Source organism: Saccopteryx bilineata, chromosome 3 (assembly GCF_036850765.1).
Source record: "Saccopteryx bilineata isolate mSacBil1 chromosome 3, mSacBil1_pri_phased_curated, whole genome shotgun sequence".
NCBI lineage: Eukaryota > Metazoa > Chordata > Mammalia > Chiroptera > Emballonuridae > Saccopteryx > Saccopteryx bilineata.
Window position 1 is genome coordinate 60,455,678 of NC_089492.1, and position 21,163 is coordinate 60,476,840.

General features: G+C 35.5%; 1 pseudogene; it reads right to left on the reverse strand.

Annotated features, from left to right (window-relative positions):
* Positions 1–6,446: 6,446 nt before the first annotated feature.
* LOC136328528 (succinate--CoA ligase [ADP-forming] subunit beta, mitochondrial-like) lies at positions 6,447–14,285 on the reverse strand (annotated as a pseudogene).
* Between the last annotated feature and the right edge of the window lie 6,878 nt (positions 14,286–21,163).

Consider the following 21,163-nt stretch of genomic DNA (forward strand, 5'->3'; position numbering starts at 1 on the left):
AATTAAATGGGCTTGGAGATGGGGACAGTGTGAAAGTAATTTTCTAACAAACTATAAATGTATTTTCTAGGTGTTTTTAATACTTAAAAATAACTCAGAACATAATGTGCCACTGTAAATCATTGCACATGACCTGAAGGATAGAAAATAAAAAGAACTTTAATATGTATCAAAGTTTATTGTTACTTTTATGACATAACTATGTAAGAAAGCAGCAGGGTATCTGCATCTAACATAAATGGGCAATTCTGACCTAAAAGCCAGAACATAAGGCTGTGTGTGCGAAATAGATTATTCTGACAGTTCTAAGTGCTCCATGGGCATTAAATATTTTATAGCTTCCCTATTTGTTAATCTGGCCAGTCAAACACAGATATAAATCGGAGTCTACCAGGTTGACTGGAGCAACGCTTCAGGAAATCAGGCATGTATTTAATGAACTGTAGATAAAACAAACTTAGTTTCTAAACTGGTTTTCATTCACCTATTTTCCAAATATTTTTTTCTTACAATTTTAATACTTTCATTGTTTTGTCAAAAATCTATCTTCATTTTAGCAATTCAAATATGACAGGAAAATAAAATGTAGAGAGTAGAAAGTATAAGATCTCTTTGATTACCTATTCTTCTCTCCCAGCCAGAAAAACAGTTGGTAACAATTTGTTATATGCCAATTCTTTAGGCATATACTAATATAAATATAAATTTAAAGAAATATATGCATATATATATAAATAAATATAAATGTATATATATGTATGTGTTTTGTTTAATAATAGACTTCATTTTTTCAGAGCAGTTTTAAGTTCACAGCAAAACTGAGTGGAAAGTAGAGGAATTTTCCTTATACCTCCTAATCAGATGCCTGCATAGCCTCTCCCATTATCAACACCCCCGACCAGAGGGATGCATTCACGACAGTTGGTGAACCTACATTGACACATTATCACCCAGAGTTCACACTTCACATTAGGGTTCACTCTTGGTATTTTACAGTCTATGGATTTGTACAAATGCATAACGACACCTATCCACTAGAAAGGTTTTCTCTGCTTCAAGGTTAAAGAGGAATTCAGATATTGTCTTCTATGACTTGAATAGCTTCACTTACCATGATAGAGCTGTCAAAATTGAAAATGTATGTATGTTGGTTCAATAGTATTAACTAAACTACAGATTTTTATATTCAGAGCTCACCAGTTTTTCTATTTATGTCTTTTTCCCCTTTCAGGATACAATGTGGATGCTACATTGTATATATTTAATCATTATGTCTACTTAGTTTACTCCTGACTGTGACAATTTCTCCATCTATTTGTCACTATAGATATTTTCTTTTGCTTTTTAAAAATATACCTTAGTTCTTTACAAATATCAATAATACATGTTTTGAAGTATTTGGTTACTAAATCTAACATCTGACATTTCTCAGTTTCCATTTAATATTTCTCTCTCTCTCTCTCTCTCTCTCTCTTTCTCTCTCTGCCATACTTCCTTATTTCTTTGTATGGCTCATTACTTTTGTTGAGAATCATACTTGAAATTTAGATAATTTACTATGGCAACACTGGTTCTTCTGAGCCCCACCTGTGCAACTTAAATTCTGTTCTTTATGTTTGTTTATTATTTCTTTATTTAAAAACAGGTCTGGGCCTGACCTGTGGTGGCGCAGTGGATAAAGCGTCGACCTGGAAATGCTGAGGCACCAGTTCGAAACCCTGGGCTTGTCTGGTCAAGGCACATATGGGAGTTGATGCTTCCAGCTCCTCCCTCCTTCTCTCTCTCTGTCTCTCTTCTCTCTCTCTCTCTCTCTCTCTCTCTCTCTCTCTCTGTCTCTCTGTCTCTGTCTCTCCCTCTCCTCTCTAAAAATGAATAAATTAAAAAAAAAAAGAACAGAAAAATACTTAAAAAAAAAAACAAAAAACAGGCCTGGACTGGAGCCTGTCTCTATAATCATGTCTCTACCAAGTTATTTTTTTTTCTTGTTTCTATTTTTAAACCTAGATCTCTACATATTATGCTTGGGTTAACATGGCTGAATGGTTAGCCAATGATTGATCAGAGATTTCACTTAAATACATTCCATCAGTAAGAGTTCCACCCTTTGCTTATGGCTCTCTCTTGGATTAAGGAACACGTTGAAAGTTCAAGCAGTTTACAAGTCTGCTCCAGTTTTTATGTGCTGCTTATGCAAAGCCTTATGTTCAGTCCACGGTGAGTAGATACTTGAGTTCTTCTCAGGTTTCTCCTGTGCATGCGCATAGCGTTCCTAACCACACGGAATGTTCTGAAGCTTATCAAGTCTCCCTGTAGCTGTCTTATTCCTCAAGTTCCTTCTTATCATTCTGCCTGATGTGTTCCTTGCCTTAACCGATACCGGAGCTTCAGGCAGCTGTAATGTTGTCTTTGTCAATTGTTTGCCATGAGAATTTTTTTTTGGCAGCATCCCTGGATATGTAGTTTTCCCTCACTCCTCTTTAAATTCACCAGCCCCTCAGCAGCAGGACTGCCCATTCTCACAGCTTGTTTGGTCAGAGAGCTCAGAAGGATGAAAGCTGCCCCAGGGCCATTGACTACCAATTTACCCTGTTATACATAGAAAAGTTCAGTTTTTCTTCAAAATTGATTTTATTTTTTATTATTTGTATTTTTCTGAAGTGAGAAGTGGGGAGGTAGAGAGACAGACTCCATATGCGCCCGACGGGATCCACCCAGCATGCCCACCAGGGGGCGATGCTCTGACCATCTGGGGCATTGCTCTGCTGCAACTGGATCCATTCTAGCACCTGAATGGCTAGTGTGGAGGCCATGGAGCCATCCTCAGCGTCTGGGCCAACTTTGCTCCAGTGGAGCCTTGGCTGCGGGAAGGGAAGAGAAAGATAGAGTGGAAGGAAAGAAGGAAGGGTGGAGAAGCAGATGGCCGCTTCTCCTGTGTACCCTGACCAGGAATCAAACCCAGGACTTTCACACACCAGGCCGACACTCTACAACTGAGCCAAGTTGCCAGGGCTTCAAAATTTATTTTTAATGCCTAGTGAGTGAGAAATTTTTCAAAGCTACACACTGAAATTCCAGAAATTCTGCTTCTGTGGGTTCTTTAAAAATTTCTCATTAGCTTTGGCTCTCTACAATTTGATTTGTCAAGACATGATTTTCTTTATATTTTTTCTGCTTGTGTTTTGCTGACTTTTTAATATGGGGTAAACATATTATTGTCCTTCATCAGTTTCAGCCATTATATTTTTACATAAATTCTTCTGCCTTCTTTTCCAGGTCTTCTTCTTTTGGGACATAGATTTCCCGCATGATTGTATCACACACCTCTGTTGTTCAGCTATATTTTACAGTCGTTAGAGGTTTCCTTTTCTGCTTCTCTTTTTATGTATTGGGATAATTTGTCTTCTAGTTTATGTTTGTTTCTTTTTTCTATGTCCAATGTGATTGTTAAGTCCACTAAGTAAATTATTCACTTCAGATATTGTCTTTTTCAATGCTATAATTTTTCTGCTAAAATTTCTACTAATTTTATACTCTTAGTACAGCATTTTTTTTAACATACTTTGAAGTAGTTACTTTTTTTAATGTTTTGTTAACATCAAGATGTGATTCTACTCTTTGTAAAAATCTTTCCTTAATTTTTAATTATACCTTTCTGATTTTTGTGTCTTGTTTTGTTTTCACAATCCATGTAATGCTTTATTGTATGATGAATCTTCCATGTTAAAAGAGAGTAGGCAGGAAAATCAGTGATACCTAATTTCAGAGCAGAACATACCCCTTTCTCTGTGAGGTCTGATCTGAACTCTTATTGAACAAGCTTTATTATGGGCAGGAGTTTTTGTTCATTTGAGCTGGCTCCTGGCTTCGTATACACATTTTGGGGGTAAGATCACAGCTCTGCATTTCGGAAGGACTTGGGATCTAAGGAGTGTGAGACTCTTGAGATCCTTTTATGTTTTATCTGCAGCTTTGGGGCTGCTGGCACATGGTCCAGTCATACCCTGTCCTGCGTGAAGCCACCAGCAGATGACACGCTGACTTCTTGTTTTGCTCCCAGTGTTTAGTATGTTTTCACATATGTGAAGCTCTTATTGGAAAGACTTTGGGTGGTTGAAGAAATACTTTAGTGCTGGGGCTTTTTGGAGTCCAATCTTTCCTGCCACTCACATGTTCCAATATGAGTTTGGTAGTTTTTTCTTACCTGGGGAGCATCTTTGCTTCAAGGTTTTATCTACTGTCCATTCTGCTCCCAAGCATAAAAGTAACTAGGAATTTATTTTTTTGGGGAGTACTCATTTCTCTCTGGAGTTTAGTTCATTTAGAATTCTGTGCTTTTAGATTTCTAATGGATTAAAATATATATCAATAGTATGACTTTTTTAACTTATCTATTTTTTTCTTAGTCTAATAAGAATAATAGCCTATTGTAACCCTTTAAGTTTTAACCAGAGTAGAAGTTTGATCCCAGCTTTCCTGATGTGAAAAGGATAATATGCCACTTAGAGAGGAATGGGGGGTAAATTATATATGTATATATACACTTAATCTGATGAACTGAAAAGTAGATATATAATGAAGTATATATATAAAGTATATCAGATTAAACGTAAAAATGTTGAAACAGAAGTGTTTTTAGTACAGTCAAGGAAACATGCTTACTCAATACAGGTATATTCCAAGATGTCAATTGCAAACCCAAATTGTTCCTTTGTTGATTGCACCTCATTTTCAGTGACAATGGTTGTTCTATGCAAATTTCCTAAGGAAACTGTGACAAGAAAATGACAACATCTGTCTGAAAATGAAAGGAGCATTCAACATTTGACTCAATGTGGGTAAAAACAAGGGTAAATGTCTGAGTTATACTGACAGAGTGTGGAGACTGCTAAATCTGACATGGTTTCTGTAATACAAGAAAGATATAATCTTTTATATCTTTGGAATATTTTCCCTCAAGATGAATGCAGATGCAAAGATGTTTGAGAGAAATGTTTGCTAGCCATGCAGTGGTACTTGTGTTTTCATTTGGACTTTTTATTTTATGTACAAGCACTGTTAAGTTGGGTCTTTCCATGAACTGAAGAAGAGAACTGAATTGGAGTAAAAATAGTATTAATGGGGAAATTGGAGCTGCATGTTCATGATCCAAATAATCTTTCAAAATGCACCACCTCTGTTATTACTATGTTTATGAATCATACATTGTATGTGTATGAATCTTCCCTGTGGAAAGAGATTACATTTTAGAAATAGTAGGTCTTGAATAAAAACCTATATATCTTTTGCCAGCTAGATGAGTTTGACCCATATGCACATTAGAAGATATCTTAAACTTAAAACATTTACTGAGCCCCTTAATGAGATTCTGTAACATGGTCTACAAGATTGTGTCTCTCTCCAGTCTAATTTGGGCAACACAATGGCTTGATTGTTACAGCCCAGCCATGTCAGTCTTCTTTCACTTCCCCAAGACTCCATGCTTCTATAGCACTGTAAGGTGAGAGAACCTTAGAAATATCAGGGAAGAACACTTTGAGAGAAGACATTGCTCTTCTCACAATGGCCATGGTCATCCAAGGAAGCAGAGGGATTTCTAACACTGGCTTTGTAGCAACTTAGTGTGAGGCACAGAGGAGAGGGAGGGCATACATGGTGGACAGACATAAGTATATAGTTGTAAGAACACAAAACACTTTATTCTTGTGTTATTATTTATTAATTACAGTATTATTTTCTTTTTACCCATTGGGAGGTTTTTATTAACTTAAATTGAAAATTTTCATTTTGTATACCAAGTTCTTAGTAAATATAAATTGATTTGTTACAAACCTACAGGTTCTTCTCAGTACCACAGGCTCATGAAGACATGTGGTTACCAGTGTTTTGCAATGATTAAACAATGTTCAAATAAGTTATACCACTGAAATATTTAAAAGAATATTCTGAGGAGTGTTTGAAAGCTTTGATTATAGAAAGTGATGGATATATTTAGTTAAGTATTTGGTGTAGAACATAAACACTTCTTATATTAAACATTGTTCTAATACATTGCACTACTAATGAAGCTAGTTATTAGATACAACATTTCTAATTCTAAATAATAAAGCTTTATTTCATATTTATTTTATTCATAGGATTCATATTGATGAAGAATGTTGTATCCAATAATAATAAACCAGCATATCGCAAATGACATTCTGTAGCACTGGAAAGGAAGATTGTAACAAAAGACACTAGATAGCTGCATTACACATTCTTTATACAAACAGCCTGTATTCAACAGTAGAATTAAATGCAGACCAAATGCTTTTAAAAGTTTTATGCCTAGATGGAAATTATAATCTTAACACACTAAAGAGAAAATAAAAAATAATAATATAGAACACAGCATTTTTTAAACAATTATAGCATGTTTAAAACCTTCAGCCATCCACTGGACCCTCAGATCAGATTGGTAACTAAAATTTCACATCCACCTGAGCTTATTGGGCAGTGTTCACTATTTCAGAGAGCTTTACAACCATGTTAGTGGCTTCTTTCAAGTCATCACAAACAAGAATTTTAAGGTCACCATCCATTATGAATGTTTTAGCATCATTAACTAGTATATATTTTAATTTCCAAATCCTCTACTACCATGACTATACCCTGTGCAATAACATCACACCACATAATTCCTCCAAAAATGTTGACTAGAATAGTCAGTACCATTTTTTCTGCAGTAATAAGCTTAAATGTTTCTGTTACTTGATGAATTGTGTCACCACCAGCAACATCAAAAAGTAGGCAAAAATCCTTCTGTGAAGTTTTATTATATCCATCGTGGCCATAGCCAAACTAACACCATTTACTAGACAACCTATATTCCTGTCTAAGCCAATGTAGCTGATATCTGCTTTAGATGCATCTTTGTCCCTTCCATCTTCCTGGGTCCAGTCCTGGAGATCAAAGATTTTCTTCTGGTTATAAGCTGAATTAGAATCAAAAGTGACCTTTGCATCCACTCACAGCACAGCTCCATCTGACTCCTCTACCACTGAATTTATTTCTACAATGGTTGTATCATATCTCAGAAAAATGTTATAAAGTTTGATCATGTTTTTTTGCTGCAGAATCCACATTAGGTGGGAATCCCACCTTCTCTGCAGGCCTTGCAGCCTGTTCTTTTTTGATGTCTTCTACAATATCAATAGGTTCTTTAACAATGGTTTCAGGAGTCTCTGCAGCAACATCTTCAATGTTGACAACACCCTGAGAACTTCTATTAATGCAGGACCTTAAAATGACCTTACCATTGTTATTGCAAAGTAATATTCCCTCCTAGGATATCTTCATTTATGAAACAATACTTTTTTTTGAACACTCTATTAATCCCATAAGGTATGTCAAATATTTATTTAATTAATTAATTGTGTTTACATAGATTCTAGGGTTGTCCCAAAGCATCCCCCTCCCCCTACTCCCCTCAACATCTCCCTTACCTCCCTCCCTACAGCTCCCTCCTCCCTTCCCTTCAGGTTTATCCCATCTATCATCCCCTTTCCCTCTGTCCTCTTTTCCTCTGTTCCCTTTGATTCATCCTCTGTCTCCATTCTGTTCCTCAGTTCTCATTGTTCCTTGGGTTCTTCAAATGAGTGAGGTCATATGATATTTTTCTTTCTCTGCCTGGCTTATTTCACTTAACATAATAGTTTCCAGGTCCATCCGTGTTGCTGCAAAGGTAATATTTCCTTCTTTTTCATGGTCCCATAGTATTCCATTGTATATATGTACCACTGCTTTTTAATCCACTCATCCACTGACGGACACTTGGGCTGTTTCCAGATCTTCGCTACTGTGAACAATACTGCCATAAACATGGGTTGCATTTCTTTTTTTCAGTCGGTGATATGGTGTTCTCTCTCCAGTCTAATTTGGGCAATACAATGGCTTGATTGTTATAGCCCAGCCATGTCAGTCTTCTTTCACTTCCCCAAGACTCCATGCTTCTATAGCATTGTAAGGTAAGGGAACCTTAGAAATATCAGGGATGTATATTCCTAAAGTGGGATGGCTGGGTCAAAGGGCAGATCAATTTTTAATTTTTTGAGGAATCTCCATACTGTTTTCCACAGTGGCTGCACCAGTCTACATTCCCACCAGCAGTGCAGGAGGGTTCCCATTCTCCACATCCTCGCCAGCACCTATCCTGTGTTGTTTTGTTAATGAGTGCCATTCTGGCTGGTGTAAGGTGGTATCTCACTGTGGTTTTAATTTGCATTTCTCTGATGATTAGTGATGTTGAACATTTTTTCATCTGTCTATTGGCCATCTATATGTCCTCTTCGGAGAAATGTCTATTCATTTCTTTTGCCCATTTTCTTTATTGGATTGATTGTCTTCCTGGTGTTGAGTATTACAAGTTCTTTATAAATTTTGGTTATTAGCCCCTTATCGGATGTATTGTTTGTCTTTTTACTCTGTTCATATTGTCTTTAGCTGTACAAAAGCTTTTTAGTTTGATATAGTGCCATTTGTTTATCCTGTCTTTTATTTCACTTGCCCGTGGAGATAAATCAGCAAATATATTGCTGCGAAGGATGTTGGTGAGCTTACTGCCTATGTTTTTCTTCTAAGATGCTAATAGTTTCACGACTTACATTTAAGTCTTTTATCCATTTTAAGTTTATTTTTGTGAATGGTGTAAATTGGTGGTCTAGTTTCATTTTTTTTGCAGGTAGCTGTCTAATTTTCTCAACACCATTTGTTAAGGAAACTGTCTTTACTCCATTGTATGCTCAAACCTCCTTTGTCAAATATCAATTGTTCATAAAGGTGTGGGTTTATTTCTGGGTTCTCTGTTCTGTTCCATTGATATATACGCCTGTTTTTATGCCAGTACTGAGCTGTTTTAAGTACAATGGCCTTGTAGTATAACTTGATATCAGGAAGTGTGATACCTCCCACTTTATTCTTCTTTTTCAAGATTGCTGAGGGAGGCTATTCGTGTTCTTTTTTGGTTCCATATAAATTATTAGAATATGTGTTCTATATCTTTGAAGTATGTCATGGTATTTAATTCGTATTGCATTGAATTTATAGGTTCCTTTGAGTAATATAGACATTTTAATGATGTTTATTATTCCTAACCATGAACACGGTATATGCTTCCACTTGTTTGTATCTTCCTTGATTTCTTTCATTAATGTTTTATAATTTTCCGAGTACAAGTCTAATCTCCTTGGTTAAATTTACTCCTAGGTATTTTATTTTTTGTTGTTGCAGTAGTGAAGGGGATTGTTTCCTTAATTTCTCTTTCTGACAGTTCATTGTTGGTGTATAAAAATGCCTTTGATTTCTGTGTTTTAATTTTATACCCTGCCACTTTGCTGAATTCATTTATCAGGTCCAGTAGTTTTTTGACTGAGACTTTAGGGTTTTCTATATACAGTATCATATAATCTGTAAATAATGATAATTTTACTTCTTCTTTTCCAATTTGGATACCTTGTACTTCTTCTTCTTGTCTGATTGCTGTAGCTAGGACTTCCAGTACTATGTTGAATAAGAGTGGTGAAAGGGGGCACCCCTGACTTGTTTCAGATCTTAAGGGGATTGCTTTTAATATTTGTCCATTGATTATGATGTTGGCAGTGGGTTGGTCATAGATGGCCTTTATCATGTTGAGGTATGTTTCCTATATTCCCACTTTGCTGAGAGTTTTGATCATAAATGGGTGCTGGATTTTATCAAATGCTTTTTCTGCATCTATTGAAATTATCGTGTGGTTTTTCTCCTTCCTTTTGTTTATGTGATGAATCACATTGATTGATTTATAAATATTGTACCATCCTTGCCTCCCCAGAATGAATTCCACTTGATTATGATGTATGATTTTTTTCATGTATTGCTGGATCCGATTTGCTAATATTTTGTTGAGGATTTCAGTATCTAAGTTCATCTGGGATATTGGCCTAATAATTTCTCTCTTTGTGTTGCCTTTGCCTGGTTTTGGAATCAGAATTATGCTTGCCTCATAAAAAGAGCTTGGAAATCTTCCTTCCTCTTAAATTTTTTGAAATAGCTTGAGAAGGGTAGGAGTTAGTTCTTCTTTGAATATGTGGTAGAATTTCCTGTGAAGCCATCTGGCCCAGGTCTTTGTTTTGTTGGGAGCTTTTTGATAACTGTTTCGATCTCATTTGTTGCAATCAATCTGTTTAGGTTTTCTGATTATTCTCTATTGATTTTTGGAAGATTATATGTTTCAAGGAATTTGTCCATTTCACCTAGATTGTCTTACTTTTTGGCATACAGTTCTTCATAGTATTTTTACAATATTTTGTATTTCTGTTGTGTTGGTTGTTATTCTCCACTCTCATTTCTAATTTTATTTATTTGAGTCCTCTCTCTTTTTTTCTTGGTGAGTCTAGTTAAGGGTTCATCGATCTTGTTTACCCTTTCAAAGAACCAGGTCTTGGTTTCATTGATCCTCTATATTGTTTCTTTAGCCTCTATGTCATTTATTTCCGTTCTGATCTTTATTATTTCTTTCCTTCTACTACCTCTTTACTTGCTGTTCTTTATCTAGTTCTTTTAGATGCAGGGTTAAGTTGTTTATTTGAGCTTTTTCTAGCTTCTTAAAATATGCCTGTAGTGCTATGAACTTCCCTCTCAGTACTGCTTTTGCTGTGTCCCATAAATTTTGAGTTGTTGTATGCTCATTATCATTCATTTTTAGGAATTTTAAAAATTTCTTCTTTGATCTCATTGTTAATCCATTCATTATTTAATAACATGTTATTTAGTTTTTATATGTTTGAGAATTTTTCAGTTTTTCTGTTGTAGTTGATTTCTAGTTTCATGCCATTGTGATCAGAGAAAGTGCTTGATCTGACTTCAATCTTCTTAAATTTGTTGAGACCGCTTTTGTGCCCTAACATGTGGTCTATCCTGAAGAATGTACCATGAGCTCTTGAAAAGAATGTATATTATGTTGCTTTAGGGTGAAAGATTCTGAAGATATCTATTAAATCCAGTTGATCTAATGTAATCTTTAAGTCTGCTGTTTCTTTGTTAATTTTCTTTCTTGAGGATCTATCTAGTGATGTCATTGGGGTATTAAAATCCCCTACTATTATAGTATTACTGTTGATCTCACCCTTTATATCCATCAAAATCTGCTTTATATATTTAGGTGCTCCTATAGTAGGTGTGTAAATATTTATAATGGTTATATCTTCCTGTTGTATTGCTTCCTTTATCATTATGTAGTGACCTTCTTTATCTCTTACTATAGCCTTTGTTTTAAAGTCCATTTTGTCTGATATAAGTATTGCTACCCCAGTTTTTTATTCATTTCCATTTGCATGAAATATTTTTTCCATCCTTTTACTTTCCATCTATGTTTATCTTTTGTTTTGAGGTGTGTCTCTTGTAGACAACATATGTATGTGTTCTGTTTTCTTATCCATGCAGCTAGCCTGTGTCTTTTGATTGGATCATTTACTCCATTTACATTTAAGGTTATTATTAATATGTAATTGTTTATTGCCATTTTATTGTTTAAAGCTTTATTTCTCTTTTACTATATTCTTTTCCCTTTTTGGTCTGTTTACAACAGGCCCCTTAACATTTCTTGTAGCATTGGTTTGATTGTAATGAATTCCTTAAGATTTTTTTTGTCTGGGAAGCTTTTTATTTCTCCTTCAATTTTAAATGATAGCCTTGCTGGATAAAGAAGTCTTGGCCCTGGCCGGTTGGCTCAGTGGTAGAGTGTCAGCCTGGCGTGCAAAAATCCCAGGTTTGATTCCCAGCCAGGGCACACTGGAGAGGCGCCCATCTGCTTCCACACCCCTCCCCCTCTCCTTCCTCTCTGTCTCTCTCTTCCCCTCCTGCAGCCAAGGCTCCATTGGAACAAAAGATGGCCCGGGCACTGGGGATGGCTCCTTGGCCTCTGCCCCAGGCGCTAGAATGGCTCTGATCGCGATGGAGCAATGCCCCGGATGAGCAGAGCATCGCCCCTGGTGGGCGTGCCAGGTGGATCCCAGTCAGGCGCATACGGGAGTCTGTCTGACTGCCTCCCCATTTCCAGCTTCAGAAAAATATAAAAAAAAAAAAAAAAAAAAAGAAGTCTTGGTTGTAGGCTCTTGTTCTTCATTACTTTGAGTATTTCTTGCCATTCCCTTCTGGCCTCAAGTGTTTCTTCTGAGAATTCAGATATCATCCTTATGGGAGCTCCTTTGTAGGTGATAACCTTTTATTCTCTAGCAGTTTTTAATGTTTTCTCTTTGTCTCTTAGCTTTGGTATTTTAATTATGATGTGTCTTGGTGTAGCTTTTTGGGGGTTTCTTTTTAATGGAGTTCTCTGTGCTTCTTGAACTTGTGTGACTTTTTTCTGTATCAATTTAGGGAAGTTTTCAACTGATTTTATTGAACTGTGTCTCTATTCCTTGTTCTTTCTCTTCTTCTTCAGGAACCCCTATGATGCTGATGTTGTTTCTCTTTAGGTTGTCACAGAGCTCTCTTAAGAGTTTCCTCAGATTTTTTCAGCCTCTTTTTTTTTTTTTTGCTGCTCTGCTTCTGTGTTTTTGTTTATTTTTTCTTCTAAATCGCTGATTCAATCCTCTGCTTCATCCAGCCTGCTATTATTTGCTTCTAGTGTAGTCTTCATTTCTGATATTGTATTTGTCATTTCCAACTGGTTCTTCTTTATTATTTCAATGTCCTTTTTGATGTTTGTAATCTCTTTATTTATGTGCTCATTGTGTCCATCCATTGTTGTTCTAAGATCTTTCAGCATTTTAATAATCCTTATTTTAAACTCTGCATCTGGTAGTTTGGTTATTTCCGTATCATTCATTCATTTTCTGGAGGTTTCTCTTGCTGATTAATTAGGATTGCACTTCTCTGTCTTTCCATTATGTCTGTGTGTTTAAGTGTGTTGTTTGTAGAGCTGGTTGAGTCTAGGGTTGGTATTGTCTGCCTCCAATTTTCAGTTGTGTTATTTCTAGGTCTAATTGGGTTGGCATCAGCTGTTCTTTGTAATCCACTGTTGATTTGGCTTTTCTAGGACAGCCACTTTAAAGTCTTGATTTCTTTGTTTCCGTCTCAGTTTTCTTACCTGGGTTGTAGTCTTGTTTACTGATCTCAGCAGGGGGCTTATTTGAAACTGTATTCAGGAATGTGGTGGGTGTAACCTGAGACTCTGAAGGCCTAATTTGCCAGCTACTTTCTGGGGGCGGGGTGTTTTCTCCACTTCAGTAGGGGGATGTGTATCTCAAATCTCCATGGAGACCTGAGTTACTGCCCCTTCTCCCCCTTCCTGTTTTCAGCTGTGTCTTGTTGCGCCAATTGGAGCTGGAGAGATTTCTTGAGATGGGTCACCTGGAATCACTTTAGGCTTTTGCTGTGTGGAAGGATCAACCCCTCCCCCAGCTATAACCACCTCCAGACTGGATGAGTCAGCTTCTCAGATCATCCATGCATTCCTCTGCCCACCACTGTCTGTCTGTCTCTCCCCACTTATCTTTTGGAAAACAAGTCAGCCCTCTCAGCATACTTCATTCCCAGGTCCCCAGGCAAGTGTCTTGGAGCAACATTTTCTGCTCTTCTCCTTGGAATGAGAGCCCAGCCTCACTCCCCCCACTTCATTCCTGGAAGCAGGGGAGACCCACCATGCCTCAGCGCTCCCTACCAGGCTCAGTGTGGCTTCTTCTTTGCTCCTTGATTTTTGAGACCTGTTTTTGTAGTCTGGAGTTGGTTTTTCACTCTGATTGTTCCTAAATTAATTTGTAATCTAGTTTGGTGGTGTGAGCTGGGAGTCTGTGCATCTGCCTACTCCGCTGCCATCTTGGTCCATCTACAAACCAATACTTGGTTGCAAATTCTGTCCTTTTCTCCCATTTGCTTAGTAGGTAGATTTCCCCAATCATTTGCAAGAAAACAACTTTTGCTTCATCTGGATAGATAACTAACTTCACTCTTCCTTTGAGTTCACTGTCAAATGGTACACCAGCTAAAACCTGTGTCTTTATCACATCTTTGGAACCTAAATTTTTGGCAGTGGCATAAGCTTTGGCTGGTGACTTAGCCATGTGTCTTTTGGAAATGGTGACTCCAGTTTCCTGCAACAATCCCATATTCATGCATTTATGTAGTGAGAGATTCCTTTGCTGTTGCTGTTGTACTTGGTTTCCAGGGTTGTTAAACCATCCAGAACTTCCCAGAACCAGCAGTACCAATTGAGGTGGATGGCTTCTAAGGGTAACAGTGGCCAACAGTCAGCTATAAAATATGGAGGTTGCCATTTCTGAATCCAAACCTGACTCTTATTGTATTATTTTCTATATGAACAATTGTAAACCTATGTTTACCCGACCCTGTAGGTGTTTTGAGGTGATTTTGACACATCAATCTAGGAGCTCAGAGAATTTCAAATAATTTCTGGGCTTATACACTTGGAAAGGATGCTCATAGAACTGTAATTTGATATAAATATTAATATTATCCTTTTTGAGATCACAAGAGATATTTCCTGAATAAGATTCTTGGGAAAAAAGGATTGTTAAAAATTGAAGTAAAATAGACTATTGATTTCTGCTCTTACATGTGAAGGTCTTAGAATACTTCAGTGTCTTTATACAAGAAGCAGAAAACAATCTGAAATGTATATGCCACCCAACAACAGACTGGCAAAATATATGAAGCAACAATTGATAGAACTTCAAGAAAAAATATATAATGCTATTATTTTAATTAAAGATTTTAATACATATCAGTATTGATCAATACAATAGAAAACATTTATGATATAATTAACCTGAAAAACACTATCAATCAGCTGGATCGACTTGACATTAATATACAACTGCATCAAAAAACAGCAGAGTAAATAATTTTCTCAAGCTTACACGAAACATTTATCAAGATAAAACTCATTCTTAACCAAAAAAGTAAAACATTTAAACAATAGAAATAATACAAAATGTGTTTCAGACCACACCCACACAGAATTAAACTAAAAATTAATAATAAAAAAATAGCTGCAATAGCCTCAAATATTGGGATATTAAGTAATGTACCTAAAATATGTGGGTCAAAGAAGTCTGAAAAGTAACTTAAAACTATTTTGAGCTAAATATCATGAAAATACAGCTTGTCAAAATTTTTGATGACTCAAAAATAGTGCTCTAAGAGAAATTTATATCATTTTTTCTAACATTGAATAAATATATCAGAAAAAAAGATGTCAAACCAATACTTTATACTTTACAGTAGAAAACTGGAGGAAAAAGTAATTTATATGTAAAGAAAGTAGAATAAAATAAATATAAAAATTAGACAAGAAATTAATAAAAATAAAAATAAAAAAACAATAAAAAAACAAAATTAATGAATCCAAAAGCTGGTTCTTTGGGGAGGAAAAGTATCTAGCTAGGTTACCAAGGAAAAAGAGAGAATACACAAATAACTAATACCAACACGTATGTGAGTTGGTTGCTACTCTCCCATGGACATTGAAAGAATAATAAAGGAATAATATAACAAACTCTATGCCTACAAATTTAACAATGTAGATGAAATAAACCAATTGATTGAAAACAAACTTCTAAAACTTACACAAGGATAAATAGGTAATCGGAATAGATTTATATTTGTTAAAGTAACTGAAACAGTAATTTAAAACCTCCTCAAAAAGAAAAGAAATAGAAAACACCAAGCCCAGATGGTTTTACTAGTGAATTCTACCAAATATCTAAAAAAGAATTGATAAAAATTATCCACAGTGTCATTCAGATAATAGAAGCAAAGTCAATACTTCCTAATTCATTTTATCCATATTACTTTAATATTAATTCATATAAAGACATAACAAAAAAGATAAACATCAGTCCAATATCTCTTATGAATATAGATATAAAACTCTTCAACAAAACATTACCAAATTGATTCCAACAATGTATGAAAATATATATTATAAGCAATTGGAATTTATTCTAGTTCTGTAAGGCTGGCTCAACATTTGAAAACTAATCTATGTAATCCATTTATTAACATGCTCAAAAGAAATATCATATGATTGTATCACTTGATATGGTAAAAGAATATGACAAAAATTAATACCCTTTCATAATAGAAGGTCTCAGGAAACAAGAATTAGAGGGAAATTTCCTCAATTTGATCAAGAGTATCTAAAAACTACCTACAGTTTACATTATACTTAAAGGTGGGAATTGAACATTTCTATTTGTGATCATGGACAAAAGAATGATATTCTCTCTCCTGTTCAACATTGTCCTGGAAGTATAAGCTACTTAAATAAGACAAGAAAAGTATTTAATTGGAGAAAAAAGAAATAAAGCTATATCTATCCACAATGACATAGTTATTTTGTATAAAATCCCAAAGAATAAACAAAAAATTCCTGTCTCTAATAACAAGTAGAGCAATATTAATTCTCCAATATATTTGGCTTTCCTCTCTCTTGGAGACTCTAATTAAACATATTAGATTGCTTTATATTTTCCCACAAGTTGTTGAGTACTTGTTTAGTTTTTAAAGTACTTGTTTAGTTGTTCTTCTCTCTGTACTTATCTACTTATCTATTGACTTTATGGTATGCCATTAAGTTTACTGAATATTTTTATGAATATCTAATAACATCTTAAACTTATGAAGGATTTTTTAATTAGCATATTTTATTTTTCTTGTTTAGAAAATATAATTTGGTTTATTTTTATAAATTCTATTTATCTTGCCTTTAGATTTACTTTATTTTAAAACTCTTAATTATATTTGTAACTGTTAAACTCTAGTCCTACTTATTCTATCGTTTCTGTCATATTTATTGTTCCTCTAGTATTTTTTTCTTATGATTTTGAGGAAGAGTTTTCTGCTCTTTTGAATTCTAGTAAATTTTTATTTAATGCTGGATGTTTTTCTCATTTTATTTTTTTCTGGAGTATTTTGTCTTTCTTTAGAAATGTTAAAGTTTGTTTTACTAGTCAAGTTATTTGTGGAGCAGTTTGATCCTTTGTGGCTTCCTTTGAAAGTTTTTTTCAGGTGTGTCTACACTAGGTTTACTGTAAGTATAGGATGAACCTTATTGCTGAGACACTGTTCTCCTGATTTTCTCCTGACTCCCTGATTGTTCAGTGAGGCACCTCTACTATGGCAGGTTGTAACTCAGGGGTTGGGAACCTATGGCTTGCTAGCCAGATGTGGCTCTTTTGATGGCTGCATCTGGCTCGCAGACAAATCTTTAATAAAAAAAATAATAACGTTAAAAATATAAAACATTCTCATGTATTACAATCCATTCATTTCCTACCACTCGTGTTCATGGTTGCCGGTGGCTGGAGCCAATCACAGCTGTCCTCCGGGACAACACCAAATTTTTATTGGATAATGCTTAACATACACAGGTCATTGTATGGCTCTCACAGAATTACATTTTAAAATATGTGGCGTTCATGGCTCTCTCAGCCAAAAAGATTCCCGACCCCTGTTGTAACTGGAATAATCACAATTTACTGGGTGATCTCTGGGACTTATTTATCTCACAAGGAAGAGCATGTCTCTACCTGGCTTCAAAGTATTTATGCTGCAAATGAACATTCAGCAACACACTCAAGTAGCTGTCTATGAAGATTGCTGGAGATCTTTTTCTGCATAGCTCCTTCCTCTCCAACACTCTGTCCTTAGCATTTCTGCTGCCTAGGGCCTCATCAAAATGCAACTTCTATCTCTTCAATTCAGCAATATCCCCAGAGTCTGTTCTTACACTCTGATTCTGAAAGTGCCTCCATGAAAAACCTCAGGTGACTTGCAAGTTTTTTGTTTATTTTAATATTCTCAAGGATCATAGCTCTGAAGTGCCTGTGGTCTAATGCATAAAACCAACTGTTTCATCCATTGTGCCCAATTGTTTTTCTAGTTGTTTGTACCAGGAGGCAAAATTTGATACTGTTACTTCAAAATGGCTTACTGTGATTTTACAACTTTTCTGGCTGATTCTTATTGTTGCAATCAGAAAAGCAGTCTCCTGAGCCCTTTTGCCTTCTGGCTAGATGTAACAATCAAGACAACAATATTTGTAAACTCTTGTAAATATAAAAGATTCTATGAAATTATAATTTAAATAGTTTTCTTTTTTTCTTCTTTCTAAATTTAAGTGAGTGGAGGAGAACTAGACTCCTGCATGTGTTCCAACCATGATACACCTGGCAACCTTAATCTGGGACTGATGCTCTCCCCATCTGTGGCCATGCTGGTAACCCAGCTATTTTTAGTGCCTGAGGCAGAGGCTCCATGGAGCCATCCTTAGCACCCAGGGCCAATGCTCAAATCAATCAAGCCATGGCCGTGGGAGGAGAGAGAGAGAGAGAGAGAGAGAGAGAGAGAGAGAACAGAAGGGGTAGGGGGAGGAGAAGAGAAGCAGATGGTTGCTTTTTCTGTGTGCCTTGACTAAGAATCAATCCCAGGACTTCCACATTCTGGTCAATGCTCTACCACTGAGCCAACCAGCCAGGCCAAATTAAGTAGTTTTCCACTTGGGTCTGTACCAGTGCTGGAAGGTGTAGCAAGTGGACTCTTGCATGTCTCTGAGTGAGAGACTTAATTCTCCAGCTCAACATGAATGTGTATCAAGTCATTAAATGAAACTTAAGACATAGAGTAGTGGTTAGTGCCAACCCCTGATCAAATGCAAAAACATCAAGGAGATAAGAATGCCAAGGAAGTCTAGAATGCATTGAAGTCTGCTAGAGAGCAATGTCAAGGACCGTAATAGTCTATTTCTTAGAGTCATTGTTGCATGTTTGCATTGACACATCATCTAATCTTTGATGATGATATAAAAAACATTCAAATCATGTGGGTTAAAACAAGCAGGTAATTTTTCAAGTGTGATATACTTCAGATAAGTGATTCTCTATGGAAAAATCAAAGATAACATTACAAGATATAATGTATTTTCAGACAAAATAAAGGCATGCTAATGTACCGTGTCTTCCCAGTTTACTCTGAGGCAGACGCCCATTAATTCAGTGTCACAGGTGGTATTTTGGGTGACAACCTTTTCTTTTTACATAACCATTCCCTAAAATTTTATAGAAATGAGTAATTAAAATATATATATTCTCCTAATTTTTTTAAGGATGTCAAAATAATTTTTTTTAATTGGCTGAATTTTTCTTCTACCTGGAAGGTAAGAGCTGGAATGTTATATAGAACATTTAGAGGGGTACATGTCCAGTAGTTGGTTATGATTTCAGACCTACAAATAACTATCAAATGATCCTGTTTTCTCTGAACATCTTTGCAAAGTCAGCGACCTTCTCTGTGTACGGCTGTAGGTTATTGTCAGCCATCTGGTTATCTTCTAAAGAGAAATAATTTAATGGGAAAACAGAGAAATTATCAAACTAGAGGACCAGGTAATGTAATGTTACTGGTTTTGAAATGTTTTACATTGCTTATTTCTTTCTCTTGCATAAATTATCTATCATATATCGAACAAACTATGGTGAGTTAGCAACATTTTATTTATACATTAATTGGATGAGTATAGTCCTTGGGACAAGTTAATTAACTTTCCTTTTTTATAAGCTTCTCTTTCATTTGTTCTCAGAGGATCTCAGAAAGATAATTAGGGATTCTCTAAGGCACTTTCACAGTCTTTATTACCATTGATTGCTAATAAGACAGCAGAAAGTAATTCACTTTTTTTTCAGGTTAATAGAATTTTTTGAAAAGTCTTTGTTATTTTGGGATATGATAAAATCAATTACTACATCAATAATGCTTTCAGACTCAAGCTGGAATTAGAGCAAACACAGAGAAGCCATTTTTTCTTATTTTTATATTTGAATCTATTTGTCAACAGGCTTATGTACACAGGGTGGGGTAAAAGTAGGTTTACAGTTATGAGTACACAAAACAATTTATTCTTGTATTATACTTATTTATTATAAAGTAGATACAACTGTAAGCCTACTTTTGCCCCACTTTGTATATGATATTAAAGTGTTTCCCCACCACCATTCATATTTCAGAATTCACAAATTCAAATACAGTACTGGTTACGATAAGTTTTATGTCTCAATATATTCAGTACAAATTAGTTCAGCCTGAGCTCCAGGCATATAAAAGAATATAATTGCCAAAGGAAAAAAAAAGATGTTATTAATAATTTTACTTTGTGTTATGCACAAACTACATTTAATGCAGGAGTGGACTTATTTAATTCATTTACAGTAATTCACGATCCTGTTTCAAATAAGTATCCTAGCAGATAGAATTAAACTGTGAGTACATTTACAAGAAATTCTTATAATCAGGAACCACAAAAACATTTAGCATAAATAGAAAATGCCCCTTTAGCTGTCTTCAAACCAAATCTAGAAGAGCTTTAAAATTCCTCATTTTCCCTTTATTCTTATTTAACCTGGTAATTTCTATACTTGAACGCAACCATAAATTTATTCACTTAATAAATGTTTGTCTAGAGTAATTTGTCCCTCCCTGAGATTTTTGGTAAATAAATTTGACACGTGTTGAAGGAAACCTCTGCCCTACCTTTAAATGCTAAGCATAGGAAGCAGAAGGTATGTTTTCCAGCCCAAAGAAAAGAAATGAAGCAAACAGCTCGAGAACCATTCCCACAACGTCAGTGTCTTCATACATGCTGTTATGGTGGCTGCATGATGCTGCTTCATATCTTCATGCTTCTGCCCAACCGCTCCTCCACTTGGCAGGCCTCATCAGTCTCTCTGCACCACATCACATCTGCCTGGCAAGCACATCCATTATTCAAGACTGAGTTCAAGTTCACCTCATTCAATAAGTCCTTCCTGAACATCCCTAATCTCAGTGTACCTGACCATTCTATTGTTGTTTAGTCTGCATAGTAAGAGCATGACATATGTCAATGACTAGACAAATATATTCATATATTTTTGTTTTATGTAAATGTATACATAAAACAGAAATATACATTCCCACTCATTACCATTCTTTTCTGCAGCCTTGTTACAAAGTGGTGAAGAGTGGACATTCCAGGCTGAACCAGTTGTATGTGAATCTGTTTCATCACTTACTAGTTGCAGAACGTACAAGTTATAACTTATTTAACTTCACGGTGCCTCACTTTTCCCTTTTAGAAATTGAGGATAATCGCAGATAA